The sequence below is a fragment of the Bombina bombina genome, chromosome 2 (assembly GCF_027579735.1).
Source record: "Bombina bombina isolate aBomBom1 chromosome 2, aBomBom1.pri, whole genome shotgun sequence".
NCBI lineage: Eukaryota > Metazoa > Chordata > Amphibia > Anura > Bombinatoridae > Bombina > Bombina bombina.
In genome coordinates, this window is record NC_069500.1 from 281,321,300 (window position 1) to 281,334,503 (window position 13,204).

The window sequence follows — 13,204 nt, forward strand, 5'->3', positions numbered from 1 at the left end:
GACCTAGTGGACATGTCGTCTCTCCCACCTTGGAGGCTGCCTCTAAGGGAGGACCTTCTGATTCAGTGTCTCTTCCTTCATCCAAGTCTCGTTTTTTCTGATGCTGTGTGGAAATTGTACAATTAGTTCTGCCTAAGCGTGGTTTTTCTGTGTCAGTCTTTGAGACCATGATCAGACTCACAAGTCTGTTACTAAAGAGTTTTACCACGAGATATGGCATACATATCTTTATTGGTGTGAATCCAAGGGCTACTCTTGGAGTAGGGTCAGGATTCCTAGAATTTTGTCCTTTTTCCAGGAAGGTCTGGAGAAGGGCTTGTCGGTCAGTACCATGAAGGGTAAGATTTCTTCATTATATACTTTACTGCATAAGCGTCTGGCGGACGTGCCAGACATGCAATCTTTTTGTCAGGCATTGGTCAGAATCAGGCTGTTGCTAGCCTTAAAGGGACACGCAGGTTAAATTAAATTTTCATGATTCAGATACAGCATGTAATTTTAAACAACTTTCCAATTTACTTCCATTAAAAAAAAATGTGCAGTGTCTTTTATATTTACAATTTTTGAGTCACCAGATCCTACTGAGCATGTGCAAGAATTCACAGACTATACGTATATGCATTTGTGATTGGCTGATTGCTATCACATGGTACAAGGGGAGTGGAAATATACATAACTTTGAAATTTGTTATAAAAAAATCTACTACTCATTTAAAGTTCAAAGTGCTATTGCATTGTCTTGTTATCTTGTATTTGTTGATTATGCAAATCTAATGTGTTGACTGGTCCTTTAACCTTGTTCTTAAGGTTTTGAAGCAGGCTCTGTTTGAGCTGATGCATTCCATAGATATTGAGTTTGTTATCTTGGAAGGTTTTTTTCTTTTTGCGAAAGATCTCTTCGGAGAGTCTCGGAACTCTCAGCCTTGCAGTGTGGTTCACCTTATCTTTCATGCCGATAGGGCGGTTCTTCGTACTAAGTTAGGTTTCCTTCCTTAAGTGGTCTTGAATAGAAATTCAGGAATTTGTTGTTCCTTCACTATGTCCTATTCTTTCTTTTCATGAGGAACATTTGGTGCACAGCTTGGATGTTGTGCGTGCTCTTAAATTCTATCTGCAGGAGACTAAGGATGTTCGCCAGTCTTCTGCCCTGTTTGTTTGTTTCTCTGGGAAACGTAAAGGTCAGAAAGCTTCTGCTACTTCTTTTTCTCTCTAGTTGAGAAGTATGATTCGTTTGACTTATGAGACAGCAGCCTCCTGAGAGAATTACAGCTCATTCCTTGAGGGTTGTCTCCTTTCCTTGGGTTTTCCAAATTGAATTTTCTGTGGAACAGGTTTGCAAGGCTACAACTTGGTCTTTCCTCTTACTTTTCCAAATGTTATCAATTTAATACTTTTGCCTTGTGACTGAGGCTTCTTTTGGGAGAAAGGTTCTTCAAGCAGTGCTGCCTTCTGTTTAGGTTACCTGTCTTGTCCCTCCCTAATCATCTGTGTCCTCTAGCTTGGGTATTGATTCCCAACAGAAATTGATGATGCCGTGCAATCACCATAGCTTAGGAAAGAAAACAAAATTTATGCCTACCTGATAAATTTCTGTCTTTCCGGATATGGTGAGTCTACGGCCCTGCCCTTTATTTTAAGACAGTTATTTTTTACGAAGACGTCAAGCACCTCTACACCTTGTGTTACTCCATTTAACTTTGGTCGAATGACTGGGGTTTGTGGGAAGGGAAGTGATACTTAATAGCTTTGCTGTGGTGCTCTTTGCCTCCTCCTGCTGGCCAGCAGTGATATTCCCAACAGTAATTGATGATGCCGTGGACTCAACATATCCGGAAAGAAAAAAAATCAGGTAAGCATAAATTTTGTTTTTACCCTTCCCCTGTTTTTAAGAAAAGGTTTCCTGTTGCTGACTCTATTTGTGACTCATGGCGCACTGTGCCTAAAGTAGAAGGAGCTATCTCTACTCCAAATAAAAGAACTACCATTTCTATAGAGGATAGTTGTTCCTTTAAGGATCCCATGTACAAGAAGCTAGAGGCTTACTTAAAGAAGATGTACATCCATCAAGGATTACAGTGGCAACCTGCGGCAAGTATTGCTACGGTTGCGGGAGCAGCATCTTATTGGTGCGATGCCCTGTCTGATCTGATATCAGAGGAGACTACGATTGAGGAGATCCAGGATAGGATCAAAGCTCTTAAATTGGCCAGTACTTGTATCTGCGATGCCAACGTGCAAGTAATTAGACTGGGAGCTAAGATGTCTAGTTTCACTGTCCTAGCTCATAGAGCTCTGTGGTTAAAATCTTGGTCGGCTGATGTCTCTTCAAAAGTCACGCTTTTGGTTTTACCTTATAAGGGTAAAACTCTATTTGGTCCTGGTCTGGCAGAAATCATTTCAGAGATTACGGGTGGAAAGGGATCTTTCCTACCTCAGGACAAGAAGAATAGATCTAAGGGTCGACGGACTTCTAAGTTTCGTTCCTTCGCAACTTTAAGGGACAGAAGTCTTCCTCTTCTTCTTCCAAACCAGACCAATCTAGGTCCTCTTGGAAGTCCAGACTGCCTTGTAATAAGGGAAAACAAAACAATAAACCTTCTGCTTACTCTAAATCAGCATGAAGGATCCGCCCCAATCCGAGTTTAGATTAATTGGGGGGCAGGCTTTCCTTTATTTCGACAGGCTTGGATATGCGATGTCCCAGATCCGTCGGATGTGGACAAAGTATCCCAGGGTTACAAGATAGGATTCAAGTATTGCCCTCCAAGGGACAGATTTCTCCTGTCAATACTATACTTAAACCAGGTAAAGAGGGAGGCCTTCTTAAATTGAGTAGAGGACCTATCCTCTCTGGGAGTTATTGTACCAGACCCTCTAAAGGAACAAGGTCAGGGATTCTATTCAAATCTATTTGTGGTTCCCAAAAAGGAGGGAACCTTCCGTCCAATCCTAGACTTAAAGTGCCTCAACAAATTCCTCAGAGTTCCATCCTTCAAGATGGAAACTATTCTTCCATTCTTCCATTGGTCCAAGAAGGTCAGTTCATGATGACTATAGACCTGAAGGACGCATATTTACACGTTCCTATTCACAGGGATTATCACCAGTTTTTAAGGTTTGCTTTTCTGGAAAAGCATTTCTAGTTTGTTGTACTTTCTTTTGGTCTTGCAATGGCTCCCAGAATATTCACAAAGATTCTGGGGGCTCTATTGGTGGTGATCAGATCCCAGACGACATCTTGGTTCAGGCATCATCTTTTCAACTTGTAAAATCTCATACAGAGATGTTGTTGTCTTTTCTACGTTCTCACGGGTGGAAAGTGAATCTGGAAAAGAGTTCTCTAGTTCCAGATACAAGCGTATGTTTCCTAGGGACAATCATAGATTCCCTGTCCATGAAGATTTTTCTGACGGATGTCAGAAAATCCAAACTTCTTGCTTATTGCATTCAGTTCCCCTAATATAAATGTTTATGACCTAAATTGAGTCAGGACAACTTACTGACATAAGGTGGATACTGGACCGTATGGCTGGAGTGGGACAGATATTATCTTTCAAGGCGGACACATACCTCATATGTTTGAGGGCACCTTTGTGAGTATAACATCATCTTATGTTTTACAATTAAGCATTGTTTTTAATAATAAGATCTTGGATGCGCTCCATTTATTCTGTGTTACAGAGTTAATCGTTTCTTGCTTCTTGCAGTCAGCTTCAGAAAATCTAAGTTTGGATGGAGGAATGAACCTTGAATTAGAAGGTCCTTCGTCTGAGGTAACCTCCAAGGTGGAAGAGAAGACATCTTCACTAGATCGGCGAACCAGATCCTGTGAGGCCATGCAGGAGCTATTAGATTTACTGATGCTCTCTCCTGTTTGATACGAGCAATGACTCATGGAAGAAGAGTAAACAGAGGAAACAGGTATGCCATAGAGAAGATTCAAGGAACTGCTAGAGCATCTATCAGAGCGGCCTGAGGACCTTGAACCGTACTTTGGAAGCTTGGCGTTTTGATGAGACGCCATCAGATCCATCTCTGGAACCCCCCACCTGAGGGTTATCTGAGAGAACACTTCTGGATGGAGAGCCCACTCCACGGGATGAAATGTCGGTCTGCTCAGAACATCCTCCTCCAAGTTGTCCACTCCTGGAATTTGGATGGCGGATAGTAGATAATTGTGAGCTTCCGCCCACTGCAGAATGCGAGTCACCTCCTTCATAGCCAAGGAACTCAGAGTTCCTCCCTGGTGGTTGATGTAAGCCACTAAGGTGATGTTGTCCAACGGGAGTCTGATAAACCAAACTAAAGATAAGTGAGGCCAAGCTACCAAGACAATGAAGATTGCTCTCAACTCCAAGATATTTATGGGGAGAGAAGACTCCTCCCGAGTCCATAGGCCCTGAGCTTTTAGAGAGCCCCAAACAGCTCCCCAGCCTACTAGGCTGGCATCCATAGTCACAATCACCCAGTTAAAAAGATGACGCCTGAACCAAGATGTTGTCTAAATAAGGCGCCACAGCAATACCCTGGGATCTGATCACCACCAATAGAGCCCCCAGAATCTTTGTGAATATTCTAGGAGCCGTGGCAAGACCAAAAGGAAGTGCAACAATTAGACCAAAAGGAAATGCAACAAACTGTACTTCCTTTTGGTCTTGCCACGGTTCCCAGAATATTCACAAAGATTCTGGGTGCTCTATTGGTGGTGATCAGATCCCAGGGTATTGCTGTGGCGCCTTATCTAGACGACATCTTGGTTCAGGCGTAATCTTTTCAACTTGCAAAATCTCATACATTCCCTACCTTTTGGTTCCATTGTTTTATCTGTACTTTTGGTTTTATTATAATAAATTATTTTTAACAATTTTAATATACATTGGAACCATGCTTTTCCTGCCTACCTATAACTCCCTTAAGGAGTCACTGGCTGCAGCTTCCGTTTGTATTCCATATACATTGGGACTTCTATGCTGCATCTTTCATTTTTATCTTTTTTTAAACCATCAAGCAACAGCTTCATCTACTGACCTTGGATTAAATGGACATTTCTATATAGAGAAATTTGTTTGTCTATTATATGGTATCAGTATATATAACTCCTATATCATATTTTTTTAGGCTGTGTCATATATCCATAGAGAGAGAGATATATATATATATATACATTTATTTGTGTGCTCTATATCCTCTCGGTTTAGTGTGGGTATAGTGTTGTGTGTATATACATTTTTAATCTGTCAGATTTCTATCACCACTATCACCTGTAGCGCCCCCTATTTAGAGGTAGCTTATTTAAGCTTCTCCTTTATTTTAGTCTGATAGATGCTCTAGCGCTTCCTTGGATCTTCTCTCTAGCATACCTGTTTCCTCTGTTTGCTCTTCTTCCACAAGTCATTGCTCATATCAAACAGGAGAGAGCATCGGTAATTCTAATAACTCCTGCATGGCCTTGCAGGATCTGGTTTGCGGATCTAGTGAATATGTCATCTCTTCCACCTTGGAGGTTACCTCTGAAGAGGGACCTTCTAATTCAGGGTCCATTCCTCCATCCAAACCTGGATTCACTAAAGCTGACTGCTTGGAGATTGAACGCCTAGTTCTGCCTAGACACTTGTTTTCTGAAGCGGTCATTGATACTATGCGTCAGGCTCATAAACTTTTTACTCGTAGAATTTATCATAAGGTATGGCGTAAATACCTTCATTGGTGCAAATCTAAGGGTTTCTCTTGGAGCCGGGTGAGGATTCCCCCGAATTTTATCCTTTCTTTAGGATGGCCTGGAGAAAGGTTGGTCAGTCAGTACTTTGAAGGGTCAGATTTCTGCACTGTCTATTCTTTTGCACAAAGGTCTGGCAGATTTGACAGATGTTCAAGCTTTTGTTCAGGCCCTGGTCAGAATCAGGCCTGTGTTTAAACTTGTTGCTCCTCCTTGGAGCCTTAATCTAGTTCTTAAGGTTTTGCAGCAGGCTCCGTTTGAGCCGATTCATGTTGTTTATATAAAATTGTTATCTTGGAAGGTTGTGTTTCTCCTTGCTATTTCTTCTGCTCGCAGAGTTTCTGAACTTTCAGCTCCGCAGTGTGATTTCCCGTTCTTATTTTTCATGCAGATAAGGCGGTTCTTCGTACTAAATTGGGGTTTCTCCCTAAGGTGGTGTCGGATTGAAACATTAATGTTGTTCCCTTCTTTTTGTCCTAATCCTTCTTCTCATAAGGAACATCTTTTGCATAACCTGGATGTTGTGCATGCTGTAAAATTTTACCTCAAGCTAATAAAGATTTTTGGCAATATTCTGCCCTGTTTGTTGTTTTCTCTGGAAAACGTAAGGGTCAGATGGCCACTTCTACTACTCTTTCCCTCTGGTTAAGAAGTATGATTCGTTTTGCTTATGAGACTGCTGGACAGCAGCCTCCTGAGAGAATCACGGCTCATTCCACTAGGGCTGTTTCCTCATCTTGGGCTTTCAAAATGAAGCTTCTTTGCATACTTTTTCCAAAATCTACAAATTTGATCCTTTTGCCTAGGCTGAGGCCTCTTTTGGGAGAAAGGTTCTTCAAGCGGTGGTGCCTTCTGTTTAGGTCCTCCTGCCTTGTTCTCCCTCCCTGTTCATTCCGTGTCCTCTAGCTTGGGTATTGATTCCCACTAGTAATTGGAATGACGTCGTGGACTCTCCATGCCATATGAAAGAAAACAACATTTATGCTTACATGATAAATTTCTTTCTTTCCAGGCATGGAGAGCCCACGACCCCGCCCTCTTTTTAAAATATAATTCTGCAGTTTTTTTTTAGTAAACCTCGGGCACCTCTATATCCTTGTATTTCTTCTTTTTCCATTTTCCTTCGGCTGAATGACTGGGGATTATGGGTAAGGGAAGTTGCATTTAACAGCTTTGCTGGGGTGCTCTTTGCCTCCTCCTGCTGGCCAGGAGTTGAATATCCCACTAGTAATTGGAATGATGTTGTGGATTCTCCATGCCCGGAAAGAAAGAAATTCATCAGGTAAGCATACATTTTGTTTTTACCACACTCCCTATAGAGGCTAAAACACAAAATCTGGAACCTAGATTTTCAAAATTCAGCAAATTATCTAAACCAGCTATTTCTGATTTGCTGCAGATTAGCAGGATACCACATTTGTATTTTGGACGCCTTAGGGAGTATGGGAGAAGCACAATTTAAACACAATTACAAAATGTGTTGAATGTCCTTTTAAGAAAGGGACCATCCCCATCACTAGAAATGGTGAGATCAGAAAATATGTCCATTTTCTTCCATCAATTATTCATCTTGCAGATTCATTATTAATTCCTGAACCTATATCAATGAGAAACGTGATTTGCCTGAAAACAGGGATGTAATTAAGTGTATTCAATGTCTGTAAAAGGTAATCATGTTCATATTTTAATATGGAGCTGCACCTGTTGTGGAAATACTACTGCACATTTTCTTAGCGTCACCATTTTCAGAATAGGTTGTTTGTTGAGAGAATTCTATTGAAGATAGTGTTAAATTGCAGAGGAACGATTAAATGCCTCTTTGTCAAAGTCATAATTACAGAAACCTGAGGCATAAAACAGATGACTTCAAGGCCACATGCAATAAGTTACTGATGTGATACTATTGGATACAACTCCAGGCTGTTTGTCATTGTATGAGCACCAGATCACCAATTAAAAACTCCTTAGCAATTAGAGGAATCATTATATCGTATATCAAAGGAACAGAAGACAAAGTCAATAGTCTTTTGAAAGTATTCAGTTAAAACAATATGCTAGGCATGTAATAGATATATACTTATTAGTCATCACACATGGAAAAGGGCAGATGCTTAACTAATTCAGTACTAGCAGACAGCTATGGACACCAGGGCATGCCACAGCTTGCTTCTTCATCATTAAAAGGATAAGTGAAAAACAGATGTAGTAAGACTTAACATAGATACCCAGGAATGTTAAACACTGACGGATGAGCAACCTGTCATGCAGTTACATTCCTGTGGCAGATTGCCAGCTGTCCTATAGAAGAGCAAATAACTGTTGTCAAGTTCGTTTTATTCTGTCTGCTTTTTTTCCCTAACATCCCAAATTTTTGAAGGTGGGTCAAGTGAACAGTAATTTCCTGAGTACAATGCTGCATTTACACTGTCCAGATGTTTAAATTCTAGTTCCTGGTTTTCTTTGGTGTTTTTCTCACATTTTTTTTCTTATCTCTCTGGAGAAACATAGGGATCCAACCACTTTTGCTTTAGTGATTTGTATATCCATGTTTTGCGATTTAATATAAATGCAGATATATTTTACAGAGACTGAAACACATCCACCCCATATCCCATAATCCTTATTCCTTAAACAACGTGCTTTGTAATTTGTCATGTTAATAAAGTTGGGTTGCTTTAAAAAGACATTTATGTGGTGTATTTTAACATAAAAGGAACTTGGAACTTGTTGGCTGTTTGTGATATCTTGAATGCATTGTGTAGCAATACAAGGTTTTCACTACTACACAAATGGCTGCTACTTTCCCCAGTAAGGGCTAGATTATAAGTGGAGCACAAAATATCGCTTCTGCAAAAGCGATATTTGTGCTCTATTTTGAAATACCAGTGCACGCAAATGTGCTCTGGTAGTACAAGTGAGGTACAAAGCGAACGCGACCTCGCTTCCATAGACTCCAATAGGAGCCTCATTCCCATGCCGTGAGACACGGCAAGAGAACTAGTGTAGCGATGGGAAGCAAATATATATGTATATGAATAAATACATATATAGTTATATGTTAATATGTTTATATAAGGTGAGTGCAAAAATATAGCGCTAATAGCTAAAGTAGACCTAGGCCACTCTAAGACAGTCCCCCCAGGATTGTCACAAGTAGAACAAGATAGAAAGAATAAGAGGGCGCTAAAGCTAAGATCCCACCACACTTAGTCAAAAATAATATAAACAACAGAAGGCAAATTAATAACTTTACTTCACAAAATTTTTTAAAATACAATTTATATAGCAATTGGAAATATAGACGAGAATTGATATGTAAAAAGGGACGTCTCCCTTAATAAAAATAAAAATGAATTGGAATACCACCTTTAAAAAGATAAAAAAATATATACTGGAGCTTAATAAATTATGTTCATATATTCGATGAGCGTTAGTTATCCAGCGTGATTGGCTACACTTTAGTGAGTAGCTACACTTTTGAAACAATGTTCCTTATATGAGCTGATCAAGGAAAAAACGTGTTACTGTCCATCAAATGGTTATAACATAGAGAAATTGTATTGTTATTCCTTGTGTGACTCCCTATGATGTGGTCCAAATAGTCATAATACACACCTTAGGGTAAAGATGATTGATACGATCTTATTAGACTCACACTGTCCGATATATGTCCAGGTAAGCGGTATCCTCCAATGCAATACTGCTCTGTTTACTTGTGTGGGCTGAACCCGGTCAGCGTGTATGGAAACTGATTGTCACTCCGATTTCTTGTGTGCTTGGTTTTCGATTCCAAAGGCAAGAGGTGAAATCCGCAGGCCCGCACTTAGCGTGGAACACGCGCGGGTTGGATATTCTTGAACTAGGTACCTAGATAAGAGATAAAATAAAGTCCTTTGCAGGGAACAACTGGAAATCAATCTACTTGTTTCGCCCGTTAACAGGGCTTTTTCAAGAATCTTGAAAAAGCCCTGTTAACGGGCGAAACGCGTGGATAGGAAAGTCAAAATTAAACTTGCATGATTCAGATAGAGCATGTAATTTTAAGACACTTTTAAATTCACTTCTATTTTCAAATGTGCTTTGTTCTCTTGGTATCCCTTGTTGAAAAAGAATACTCGCATATCCTAGACTAGTGGGAGCTGCTGCTAATTGGTGCCTGCACACATTTGTCTTTTGTGATTGGCTGACTAGATGTGTTCAGCTTCCTGCCAGTAGTGCAATGCTGTTCCTTCATCAAAAGATAACAAGAGAACAAAGCAAATTTGATAATGAAAGTAAATTGGAAAATTGTTTAAAAGTGTATGTTCTATCCAAATAATGAAATATTTTTGGGGGGTTTCCTGTCCCTTTTAACACATAAATGTAAATGTATATAAGCATATACATATATATTTACACTGAACACACAGTCCCCATAGACCGCAATGTAAAGGCACTTTTCAGTGACACCCCACACCCACCAACTTTAATTCGCTTATTGCAGTTATTTTATTAAAAAATAAAAATGCTACAATTATATTGGGGCCAATTGGCGTACATTTATAAAATTAACCAAATATCTGATCTCTGGTTAATTTTATGAGTGATAATCGCTACCGCAAGCTAGCGGTATCAATAACCATCCACTGGTAACGGCTGGTAAACGGGCGAATTTGTAATAATCTCTAATTTGTTTCTTGGCAGAAACCCATAAAAAATGGTCTATTGAAATGTGCGCAAAGCATCTGTATTAAAACATTTGCAGTCACAAGGTGACAGTGGCATTTATTTAAATATCACAGACTCTGAATATTACAGTTTAAAATGTTTAATACTGAAAAACTAATAAAAATAAGGTGCATCTGATAACCTCTAATGCACTACCAACGGTGCTAGCAGTCCCAAAAATCAAGTCACAGAGTAAAATAGAGAGGACAGTTACCAAAAACGTAATGCTGTCAAAGAAGGATCGAGGCTGCACTCATGGAAAAATCTGCGCTTTATTACAAAAGGTAATATAGGAGCAGAAGTGGATTATCACTTCCTACTCCAGAGCTTAAAAATCAAACACACTCAATAAAAGATAAAATCACACACATGATATGTCTGGCATATGTACTAGAGCTACTAACCAGAAACTAGACGGTAGATAACCCCCCACAAGCTTGCAAAGCTAAAGCCGTATGGCTACTATGCAAATATGCTCCAATGGAGGTGCATTAAGAATGCAATAACATGATGGCCACAGAATTCAGTTTGTTAATAACTGTGAGTATTGGCTAAACCGGGCACTCAAGCGTCCTTAGACACGCACCGGTAACACAGGGGACTCCTGGAGTAATGAGAAAACCATATGTGTCCAGACTCCGGAATCAATCTTGCCAAGCAAACTGCAGTCTGTTATATTACAAATCTCACTGTACATTTTCTGTGCATATAGTCCCAAGAACTGAGGAAAGGGGGTGCAAGACTATTCCTAGCCATTACTGACCTCTGAAAAAATCTTCCACTGTGTAGGTGGTAAAATGGAATACCTTCTCCTATGTGTGGTAGTTCGATATCGGGTCAGGTAGCGCCTTCACTTGCCTGTTTGAAAACCCCCCCGCCTTGTTCTTCCAGTGTAGTAGCTCTCAGCTGTGTCGGACGTAGCAACTACGTCATTCAACTCCAAACCATGACGTGTTTCGCCCCTCCCACAAAGGGTTGGATCCGGGACTTCGCCAGTTTAAAATGTTTCCCTTTATAATAACGCAAATTAAAATGGCTTATAGCTAGCGTTTGGTGTACAGCTCGGTTTAGCAGTTAGGAGCTAGAGCTTGGGTTAGAGTTAATAATAGTGTTACGGTCAGGAAGCCTCTCCTTTTATACCATGTATTATTTTAGTAGATCTATTGGGTATCTGGTTTAAATTCTTCTGGAGAAATCTCCAAATTTGAAAACTTCTATAGGGTGAGTTAATAATTTAAAGAGACACTAAACCCAATTTTATTCGTTCTTGATTCAGATGGAACATGCAATTTTAAGCAACTTTCTAATTTACTCCTATTATCAATTTTTATTCGTTCTCTTGCTATCTTTATTTGAAACAGAAGTCATCTAAGCTAAGGAGCCAGCCAATATATGGTTCAGAACCCTGGACAGAACTCATTGGTTCTGTCCAATCAGCAAGGACAACTCAGGTTGTGAACCAAAAATGGGCCGGCTTCTAAACTTACAGTCTTGCTTTTCAAATAAAGATAGTAAGAGACTGAAGAAAAAAATAGGAGTAAATTAGAAAGTTGCAGTTGCCTAAACCCATAAGGACAAGGGCATTTTTCAATTTCTTACCCTTAAGGACCAGGGCTATTTTTACATTTTTGCGGTGTTTGTGTTTAGCTGTCATTTTTCTCTTACTCATTTACTGTACCCACGCATTTTTTATACCGTTTTTCTCGCCATTAAATGGACTTTCTAAAGATACCATTATTTTCATTATTTCTTTATTTTCATCATCCTATAATATAAAAGGACAAAAAAACAGAAGAGCTCAAAACACGCATCTAAGTGCAGATGGTACGTGAAAATTTACTTCAATAGCCCCTATTTGAGAGTGCTACTTACTGGAATATGGTGTATGTTGATCGCATCAGTTGTACACAACTATGCTGCTTGCTTCGTTACGGCGTCTGATGTGTACTGAGCCCGCCTCCTTCTGACCGCTCTCAGGTGATACGATACCCGGCACGTAGACTGTAAGACTCCTTAGCTGTCAGGATAGTTCAGCTCCGTTCTCCAATGTGTATACTCTTGAAAAAGTGTCTAAGGGAAGACACAAAACCCTAGTATTGGTTATTTCCTCTATGGAGAGGTGAAAGATACACATTGGAGAACAGAGCTGAACTATCCTGACAGCTTACGCGCTGGAAACCGCTGAGGAGTCTGATAGTCTACGTGCCGGGTATCGGATCAGCTGGGAGCGGTCAGAAGGAGGCGGGCTCAGTACACGTCAGACGCCGGAACGAAGCAAGCAGCATAGTTGTGTACAACTGATGCGATCAACATACACCATATTCCAGTAAGTAGCACTCTCAAATAGGGGCTATTGAAGTAAATTTTCACGTACCATCTGCACTTAGATGCATGTTTTGCACTCTTCTGTTTTTTCGTCTTTTTATTCTGTGATCATCTCTCAAGAGTCTGTGATGGGACTTATGTTAGAGGAGCAGCAAATTTTAAGTCAACTCTCGAACTGTGACCTAAAGCTTATCCAGCACTATACAAGAAGAAGGTTATACATAGGATTTGGACTAATTGGTATACTATATTTAAAAGGTATACTGTAACGCTATATACATATGTCAGTTTGCAATATTTTATCTGTCTTATTGATGGCCATATTTTGATACTTTGTGATATAGATTTGGGGAGTGTTAGCGCACCTTAGCATTCTGTTTTTTTTTTCTATAATATAAAAGGCCAAGTGTGTTTATCCGAAGCTGTCATGCGCAGTAGAGACTGCGCAAGGACAAA

At 40.0% G+C, this 13,204-nt stretch overlaps 1 protein-coding gene across 1 annotated transcript in view; it reads left to right on the forward strand.

Annotated features, from left to right (window-relative positions):
- Nucleotides 1-13,204, forward strand: part of COMMD10 (COMM domain containing 10) — a 1,017,192-nt gene that overhangs the window by 275,417 nt on the left and 728,571 nt on the right. The gene's annotated exons all lie outside the window — the stretch shown is intronic.